This window comes from Syngnathus typhle, linkage group LG4 (genome assembly GCF_033458585.1).
Source record: "Syngnathus typhle isolate RoL2023-S1 ecotype Sweden linkage group LG4, RoL_Styp_1.0, whole genome shotgun sequence".
NCBI lineage: Eukaryota > Metazoa > Chordata > Actinopteri > Syngnathiformes > Syngnathidae > Syngnathus > Syngnathus typhle.
In genome coordinates this window covers 7031176-7040028 of record NC_083741.1, presented here as the reverse complement: position 1 = coordinate 7040028, position 8853 = coordinate 7031176, and positions in this window count along the sequence as shown.

Below are 8853 nucleotides of genomic sequence, written 5' to 3'. Positions count from 1 at the left end.
AAAACCTCAAGTTTGGTTAGACGCCATCTGCGCTCATGCTTTCTACATAATTGCTTAAGCGTACGCGTTTCATCTGTGAACCACGGAGTAGGCACTCTACGGCGAGTTTTCAGACGTAACGGCGCCACAGAGTCAATGGCATTTAACAATGTCGCATTGAATTCATTTGTAAGATTATCAATAGAGCCGGCGTACGTGAGAAAATTAGTGGTTGCCGGCGACAGTATTTCAGATAGCGCAGTTGCAGTCATGGAGTTGAAATGACGGCTCCTATAATGCTGATTGCTCTCTTGTCTTTGACAAGGAACTAGAATTTCAAACTTTATTAAGTAATGATCAGACAAAACAGTAGTGTATGGCAGTACTGCTATATTTGAGGTTGCAAGTCCTCGGGATAATACCAGATCTATGGTATTTCCATTCTTATGCGTTGCTGCCTGTACAGCTTGCGTAAAACCAAAGGTATCAGTTAAAGTCTGAAACGCCGAAGTAAGTGGCTCTGACGGTAAATTCATGTGGATGTTGAAATCGCCCATGATAATTATATTATCCGCATTGGTTACTAGATCAGCCACAAATTCTGAAAATTCATCCAGGAAGCCAGAGTAAGCCCCGGGTGGACGGTAAATAACAACAAGATAAAATGACGGTAAAGCGGTGGATCGGACAATGAGAACCTCAAATGTTTTAAATACGTTGATCGAACGAGGCCTAAAACTAAGCTCGGAATTCAAGATGAGGGCGACACCCCCACCCTTTTTTCGAGGACGCGCCACATGCGAGCTCACAAAATTTGGAGGCGAGGCCTCATTAAGCGGCATCAGTTCATTAGGTTTTAACCAGGTCTCGCATAGACCAAAAGCGTTTAGATTATGTTCTGTGATGAGATCATTAGAATGGCTTTCGTATGAAGCGATCTAATATTCATAAAACCAAGTTTAAGTGTAATTGGTCGATCCGGGTGCTCTTTGGCGAAGATCATTAAAATCATCTGTAAAAGGAACTCTAGTCTTCCCTTTGTGACTGAGGCTGGCATAGTAGAACACTTCACTGCTCCCGGTGAAGACCAGTGCGAAGAGATCGACGCCAGGTGACGGAGCTGCTAGCAAGAAACGGGACTGCAACACGTGGCTGGACATAACGCATTGAGCAAGTAAAGCAGCAAGTGGGCGAGTGACAAGGCTAAAGAAGCAAGCACTCAAGTTCGTGTCTTGAAAGAAGCAAAAGCACTCGTGAACGGTCTGTAAAGCCTCAAGTGTTATTAATAGAGCACGCAAATAAGCAGTAAAGGATAAATTACACAATAATTATTTAAGAGTCAAAGAAAGTAATGACTACATTAAGTAATTAAGATAATAAGAAATCAAAGTTAAGTGGTATATTTCATTTATTTAATTTGATACAGAGCATTGTGAGGTATTTTCAGTTTGTAAAAGTGCTAGTATTGAAGTTTAAACTTTGTTAATTGTAAATGAAACACCTTTTGGGCATTTTAGTTCATTTTGCTGACTGCGACATCTTATGTTAATTGCATACAAGCATATCCTCACAGAGCATTAAACCATTTACACATTTCACACCATTATAAGCCAAATACAAGTTAATGTTAATATACAGGTTGTATTAACATGGCAGACAAAAATCAGATTACAACACACTCCACACAGAAAGACAGTTGTGTAGAGTCTGCTGTCCAAGAAGACCGTGATGACCAAATCACACAAGAGCAGGACATCAGAGAGGATGTTCAACAACCCCACGGATCCAAAGACGATAATGCTCCACAGGACATTTGCAGAAGTCAGCGTAGACGCACCCTCACTGAAAAGGGAAAAGCACTGCAAGATGCAAAGGTAAAAGATTGCAAAAGAGATTTAGAGCGAACATACAAAAAATGGAAACATCATATAAATTGTTAGAAGAATTTCCTAAAGAGAAAAGACACTGATATGATACTGGAAGCTCTAAATGTCATAGAAAGTCACCAATCAGACATAAGTTATCTGTATGAAGAAGTAAGGGACATTGAAGTTCCAGATGCTGAGCTAAGAAGGAAATGTGATGTATACTGGGCTATTACTAAGGCACCCAAAGAAAAGGCACAATGTCTTATTGAAGGAAATGGTGATCCAAGCGACATTCCTTGGCCTGACCCAGAATCAGTATTTCAAGACACACTGTCCAATGCTTCATCTGAACTCACATTCATGTCAAAACCCAAGTCCAGACTGTCCAATTGTTCCTGTCCTGATTCACTGCAACAAAGACATCAAGCAGCAGCGGAAGTTGCGGCTACAGAAGAAGTAATAAAATTAATGAGAACACAACATCAATATGAGGTGGAGATAAGAGAACTTGAAATAGAGGATGCAAAGAAAAGGGCACAGTTTTTAACGGAAAGTACCAACATAAAGACCAGGTTAGAAGAAAGGAGAAAGGAAGTTGAGCTATTGAAAGAGTTACAAAAGCATAACGCAGCACAAGCAAGGCTAAAGGTTTATGCTGAAAGTATTGCCAGTGAGAATGAAGACAAACCTCCTGTCATTGAAACTCCAGTAAAGCAAGAGGGCTTAACAAAACCAAGTTTTCCCAATATAGATGCACAACCATTTTCTCCTTTTCAAGCACCAAATCCTACCAGCCCGTCCTTGTATTCCTTTCCAACTCCAAGAACTCAAGCTCCTGTGCCTCAGCCAACCATTATGGTGAGCCAAATACCTCCTGTTACATCTTCAGTAGCATCTATTGATCTTGTACAAAACCTTACAGAAGCTATTACAGCCAATAGAATCCCAATACCAGAACCAGCAGTATTTCTGGGAGATCCTTTGCAGTATAATGATTGGAAGTTATCTTTTCAAACATTAGTTGATCGTAAGAACCTGCCAACACAAGAAAAGCTCTTCTTCTTGAGACAGTATGTTGGAGGTGCAGCCAAAAAAGCGATAGAAGGTCACTTTCTAGTTGGGACAGATACAGCCTATAGTAGTGCTTGGAAAACACTCAAGGAGAGATTTGGAGACCCATTTGTCATAGGCAAGGCATATCGTGACAAGATTCAGTCCTGGCCTAAAATCACTAAGGACAGTAAAGATCTACGTGAATTTGCAGATTTCCTGAGCAGTGTAGAATCAGCCATTCCTTATGTACAAGGACTACAAATTTTGAATGACTGTGTTGAAAATCAAAGAGTAGCAGCTAAGCTACCCGATTGGCTAAGTTCACGCTGGAATAGAAAAGTGACTGAATACCAGGTTGAATATAAAACATTCCCCAGTTTCAGCCATTTTGTCAATTTCCTCAATAAGGAGGCAAGAATTGCCTGTAATCCTATCACATCACTGCAAGCAATAAAGCCAGCTGAATCAGACTACAAGCAAGCCGTTAAACCCAAGCCAAAGGGAAACACTTTACATGCTAAAGCTCTTAGTACAAGTTCCAGTGAGAGGACAAACATGACCTGTACTTTCTGCAAGAAATCTGGCCACACACTCCACAAGTGTCGAAAGATAATGGAAAAGCCAGTAGGAGAAAGAGTAAAGTTTGTGCAATCTGAGAAGTTGTGTTTTGGTTGCCTCAAGACCGGACATAACTCTAGAAATTGTACTTCCAGAAGTGTATGTGAAAAGTGTCAAAATTCTCACCCAACATGCTTACATCAAGATAGACAGAAAAAAGACAAAGAACAAAGATCACAAGCAAACCAGGAAGGGATCAAAGAGAATCAAGAACCAGAGAAGAAAGTCAGATCTACAAGAGATGAAGTCAAGGCAAGTGACAGCCAATAGAGTCGTGCAACAAAGATCAAAAGGTTGTACCTCTTCAGTCATTCCAGTTTATGTTTCAACTGTGGATGAACCAGACCAAGAGAAACTAGTCTATGCCTTGCTTGATACACAAAGTGACACTACTTTCATTCTGAAGGACACAGCTGAGATGTTAAATGCAAAGATTGAGCCTGTCAAACTCAAGATTTCCACAATAACATCCCAAAGTAAGACTGTACACAGTACTAAGCTAAGTAATTTACAAGTCAGAGGCATTAATTCTGAAGCAAGAATCAAATGGCCCCCAACCTATACTAGAGACTACATACCTGCCAATAGATCTCATATTCCCACAAGCAAGACAGCAGAAAACTGGTCTCACCTCAGACATCTAGCAAATGAGATGGCTCCAGAACTCGATTGTGAAGTCGGCTTACTAATTGGCTTTAACTGCCCACAGACTTTATTGCCCATTGAAGTTGTGACCGGAGAAAGAAATCAGCCATTTGGACAGAAATCTATACTAGGATGGAGCATCATTGGCTCCAGTAATTCTGAGTGTGAATTTGAAGACGAGATTGGTGTTAGTCATCACATTACTGTAAAACAAGTCCTGCCAGCTGTTGAGTTTCACAACCTTAAAGATGAAGTACATTTTGTAAGCAGGAACAAAGTTAAGGAAGTAATCTCTCCAGCTGATATAATTAAAGTACTTGAAAGGGACTTTGTTGAAAGGACCACTGAAGAAGATCCCATGTCACAAGAAGACATGCTTGAAATGGACATTTTGAAATACCATTACCTTTCAAAGATGAAAGACCTAATCTACCAAACAATAGGCCATGTGCAGATCATAGACTGAAATGTCTGGAGAAGCGTCTGAGAAAAGATGAAAGCTATTTTAAAGACTATGTGGCATTCATGGAAGACATAATAAAGAGAGGAGATGCTGAGAGAGTGCCAGAAACGGAGATAAACAAAGAACCAGCCTGGTATATCCCTCACCATGGCATCTATCATCACCTAAAGCCAGGTAAAATCCGTGTAGTCTTTGATTGCTCAGCAAAGTTCCAGAACACATCTCTTAATGAACATCTTCTGAACTCACAAACACTCTCGTTGGAGTTCTGTGTCGCTTTAGAAAAGGACAAGTGGCAATTATGTGTGATGTGGAGCGCATGTTTCACCAGTTTCATGTTGTTGCTGAAGACCAGGATTACCTCAGATTCCTATGGTGGGAGGAGGGTAATATGGACAAGCCACCAACAGTGTTCCGAATGAGAGTTCACCTATTCGGAGCAGCGTCCTCACCTGGATGTGCAAATTTCGGACTCAAGCATCTAGCATCACAAGGTGAAGGAAAGTTCAGTCAAGCTGCCATTAAATTCATACAACGTAATTTTTATGTGGATGATGGGTTGGCAAGCGTTGATACTGAAGAGGAAGCTATCCAGCTTGTTACAGAAGCAAGAGGCCTATGTAACTCTGGAAGGTTACACTTACACAAGTTCATCAGTAACAATAAGAAAGTGCTCTCTTCTGTCCCAAAAGAGGAATGTTCAGGAGGAGCTAATGATTTGGACCTAGCTTTTGGAGAACAAAAACTCGAAAGAGTTTTAGGAGTCCAGTGGTGTTTAACATCAGACACATTTCACTTCAGAGTCGTCATGCCAACCAATCCCTGCACTAGAAGAGGAGTTCTATCTACAGTAGCCTCAATTTTCGATCCTCTCGGATTTGTCACGTCTTTCATTCTAGTTGGAAGGAGAATTCTTCAAAGGATGTGCCAAGACAAGTTAGACTGGGATGAACCGCTTCCAGATGACCTTAAGCCGCACTGGGAAGCCTGGCTACAAGACCTCGTCAACCTATTTTCAATAAAGATACCACGTTGCTATGTACCTGCAACATTCAAAGACATTCAACAGTATCAATTGCACAGTTTTTCTGATGCTAGTACTTCGGGGTATGGAGTATGCTCATACCTTAGAGCTGTAACCACATCCGGAGAAGTTCACTGTACTCTTGTGATGGGCAAGGCAAGAGTTGCTCCAACAAAAGTGACAACAATTCCAAGGCGTGAGCTCTCTGCTGCGGTAGTGGCTACAAGAACAGCTTGCTTCCTGAAGAGAGAGTTAGAGATTGAAGACCTCCAAGAATACTTTTGGACTGACTCCAAGGTCGTTCTTGGTTACATTAACAGTGACGCAAGACGATTCCATGTATTTGTAGCAAATCGCATTCAAAGAATCAGATCAAGTACTGAACCAAGTCAATGGCGATATGTTCCCTCTGAACAAAATCCCGCTGGTCATGCGTCTCGAGGAGTTATGACCAAGGAACCCAAAGAATCAAATTGGTTCACTGGGCTGAATTTTCTATGGCAAAAGGAACTTCCAAAAGACCAAGACAAATTCAAAGATATTGACAGTAAAGACCCAGAACTAAAAATGTCACACGTTTTCAAAGTAGAAGCAAAAGAAGAGAATTCATTTATCAAAAGAATGCAAAACCTTTCAGATTGGAAAAGATTGGTAAGGGCCATAGCAAGACACAAACGCTTGGCAAAGTGTGTAAAGAGCAAGACAAAAATGTCACATGAAACGAGTACTTTGGAAGAGAGAAAGGATGCAGAAGAATTCATAATTCGAACTGTACAAAATGAAGCATTCAGCAAAGAAATCAAGTCACTGAAACGGAAGGGTGAAGTTCAGACAGCACAAACTAACCTTCACAAGTTAAGTCCCTTCATTGACAAGTAAGATGTCTTGAGAGTAGGACGACTAACTGGTGCATCACTACATCCAAATGTCAAACATCCTGCTATCCTTCCAAAGGAACACCATGTGTCAAACTTACTCATTAAGCATTTCCATGAAAAGATTCATCATCAAGGCCGTGGAATAACTCTTAATGAAATACGGGCCAATGGAATATGGATTATTGGCTGCAGTAGTAGTGTGTCATCATTCATTCACAAATGTGTGAAATGCAGAAAATTCCGAAGATGTAATCAAGAACAAAGTATGGCAAACCTACCTCCAGAAAGGTTGGAAGCTACACCTCCATTTGTGTACACTGGTGTAGTGTCGTGATAATTAGACGCTACCCCTTTAAGAGGGCGTTAAACAGTGGGACCGAGAGTCGTAGTTGAACAGGACGAGCGAGGAGTCAATGTTGTACTACCTGTAACTGTGAATGAAAGTTATTAAAGCTTCAACTTCAAAGATCTAAACTGAGAGGACATCCAGTTTCTACAACTGGTATGGATTGTTTCGGACCATTTTGTTAGGGTTTGGAGAATATCTTCATCGTATGATTATGTTGGAATGTAACCTGTAATAATTTAACTAGTTTGTCCTGTCTAGACAAAATTAGTTTACCAAAGTGCTAAGATCTTTTCAACTTATTGACTAGCTGCAGAGGAAGCAATCAAAGTTGCTTTGTTTACAGAACGTCGTAAAAGGTCCCCTGCTATGCTTTGATCAGAAGGGGACCGTCTTCACCTTATCCTGTGTGTTCCCACACCCCCACTTTCAACCCCCACTTTCAACCCCACTCTGTTTCTCTCAATAAATAAGCACCTGACGAGGCCTGAGTCAGACTTCATTCGACCATCGCTGTAAGCACAGCGACGAGTGAACTCTCCGCCTGCAGGTGTCTAAAATGACTTGCTTGACTCCAGTGTGGTCCTTGCAAAATAAGTTAGAGTGAGCACCACCCTAACACATTTTACATAAAGGAAGGAAAGAAAGAAATGAAAAGATACGGACTGTTACTCACCTGCATGTGTTCACGAGCTGTTCACATTGAAGTCTTAGATGATCTCAGTACAGATTGTTTCATCAATTCTCTACGCTGCTTCATAGTAATACGTGGCGATGTAAGTCAACTGCACTGTGATCAAGGCACTAGTTTTGTGGGTAAAAAATGAGTTTCAGAACCTCATGGAAACAAGTAAACAAAAGCTCAAAGACTTAGGTTGCAAATTTGTTCTCAACCCACCTGCTTCAAGTCACATGGGAGGAGTCTGGGAGAGACAAATAAGGACAATAAGAAATGTTTTGAAGTCCATTTTGGATCAAACTGCTCAAAGGCTTGACACCTCATCCTTGAGAACCTTTATGTATGAAGCCATGGCAATTGTTAATAGCAGACCACTGAGTGCAGAATGTATCAACGACCCTGTGGAACCTGAACCAGTGAAGCCTAACCACATATTGATAATGAAATCTACAATAATTTCACCCCCTCCTGGAGAATTTGTCAAAGAAGATCTCTATCTGCAGAAAAGATGGAAAAGAGTTCAATATTTGCCCAACATTTTCTGGACCAGGTGGAGGAAGGAATACCTGTTGAACCTACAACAGAGAAGAAAGTGGAACAAGACTCGAAGAGACATGAAAATAAATGACATTGTATTACTACAAGATGATTGTCTACCAAGAAACCAATGGAAACTAGCCAAAGTGGTAGAAGTGTTTCCAGGAGCTGACAACAAAGTTAGGAAGGTCAAACTTCTTGTTAGTGACACCACACACGATAATAACAAAACACATACAACTAAATCATTTTTGGAAAGACCAATACACAAGACTATACTTTTACTTGAAGCTAAGGACTAATAAGACACAGCACATATTTGACATTTCCACATGGTTTAATCAGTTTATTTTGTGTTAATTGTTAAAGAATCACACAGAGTGTGATGGTGGGAGTGTAAATGATGTAAGTTTGTGCATGAAGCGTTCGCTGATTCCAGTGGATGGCGCTCTTGCGATCGATGTAGGTTTACACTAATTATTTTGAGTTATTTTGTTTGTACATTGTTTAAGTTGTGTACATTGTTTATGGCACTATTATCTCCATATTAGTAAATATATTCTATTTTTTGTAGAGAATTAGTCTAAAATTTGGGGTTCTACGTCACGTGAGTTTTGGCTCGAACTTCCGGTTCCCGTCCTGTAGCGATCAGTATAAGTGTATGGCGGACTCCGACGCTGGTGTTTAAATCCATATAAAGACTCATCTTTCAAGAAGATTAACCCCAGCCCTAGCCACAAGCAGGCAAAGTGGTGTGTTCGTT